The sequence below is a fragment of the Phascolarctos cinereus genome, unplaced genomic scaffold, assembly GCF_003287225.1.
Source record: "Phascolarctos cinereus isolate Bilbo 61053 unplaced genomic scaffold, phaCin_HiC Scaffold_5;HRSCAF=322, whole genome shotgun sequence".
NCBI classification, from domain to species: Eukaryota; Metazoa; Chordata; class Mammalia; order Diprotodontia; family Phascolarctidae; genus Phascolarctos; species Phascolarctos cinereus.
In genome coordinates, this window is record NW_027555958.1 from 240,795,895 (window position 1) to 240,797,332 (window position 1,438).

At 45.6% G+C, this 1,438-nt stretch overlaps 1 pseudogene; it reads right to left on the reverse strand.

Annotated features, from left to right (window-relative positions):
* Nucleotides 1-443: 443 nt before the first annotated feature.
* LOC110217293 (actin, cytoplasmic 2 pseudogene) lies at nt 444-1,438 on the reverse strand (annotated as a pseudogene).

The window sequence follows — 1,438 nt, forward strand, 5'->3', positions numbered from 1 at the left end:
ATACAAAAAGTTTTTTTTTAAGGATTACATAATTTATATGTAATACTAGTACCTTCCCCCCTTCCCCTCTCCCCATCTGGATTTTTGTTATCTAGCTCCTTTGCTCTAGCAGAGGACAGCCTTCATAGAGGCTTGTAACCCTATAACAATGCATCACACAATACTTGGAATGATTATTAAAAAGAAAAAATAACAAACGTAGAATCAGAGTCCTGAAGACATATTGTAGAACTTTAGGGATGTTTGCCTCCAACATACTTAGACTGCTCATCACCTTCACCGTTCCAGCTTTTAAATCCTGAGTCAAGGGCCAAAACAACCAAAACAAAACAAATAAAGCCACACCAAACTCATCTCTTTTTGGGGGGAGGGGCAATTATCATGTCACACCCTTTGACAAAAAATAAAATTTAATTTAATTTAAAAAACCACAAACAGTCCATTTAGAAGCATTTGCCGTGGACAATGAAAGGCCCAGATTCATCATACTCCTGCTTGCTGATCCACATCTGCTGGAAGGTGGAAAGACACGCCAGGATGGAGCCTCCAATCCAGACAGAGTATTTACACTCAAGTGGGGCAAAAATCTTGATTTTCATTGTGCTGGGAGCTAGGGCTGTAATCTCCTTCTGCATACTGTCAGCAATGCCTGGGTACATGGTGGTACCACCAGACAACACAGTATTGGCATGCAAATCCTTACAGATGTCAGCATCACACTTCATGACTGAGTTGAAGGTAGTTTCATGGGTTCCACAGGATTCCATACCTAAGAAAGATGGCTGGAAGAGAGCTTCTGGGCATCAGAACCTCTCACTGCCAATGGTGATAACCTGACCATCGGGAAGCTCATAGCTCTTTTCCAGAGAGGAGCTAGATGCAGCAGTGGCTATCTCCTGCTCAAAGTCTAGGGCAACATAACACAGCTTCTTGATGTCATGCACGATTTCCCTCTCAGCTGTGGTAGTGAAACTGTACCCTTTCTCAGTCAGGATCTTCATGAGGTAGTCCATTAGATCATGGCCAACCAGATCCAGATGGAGGATGGCGTGGGGAAGGGCATAACCTTCGCAGATGGGCACAGTGGGGGTCACACCATCACCGGAGTCCATCACAATGCCAGTGGTATGACCAGAGGCATACAGGGACAGCACAGCCTGGATGGCAATGTACATGACTGGGGTGCTGAAGGTCTCAAACATAATCTGAGTCATCTTTTCTCTGTTGGCTTTGGGGTTCAGGGGGGCTTCTGTAAACAGCACAGGGTGCTCTTCAGGGGCCACACGGAGCTCACTGTAGAAAGTATGATGCCAGATCTCCATGTCATACCAGTTGGTGACAATACCATGTTCAATGGGGTACGTCAGGGTCAGATTACCTTTCTTGCTCTGGGCCTCATCTCCCAGTAGCTGTCTTTCTGGCCCATACCCGCCATCAC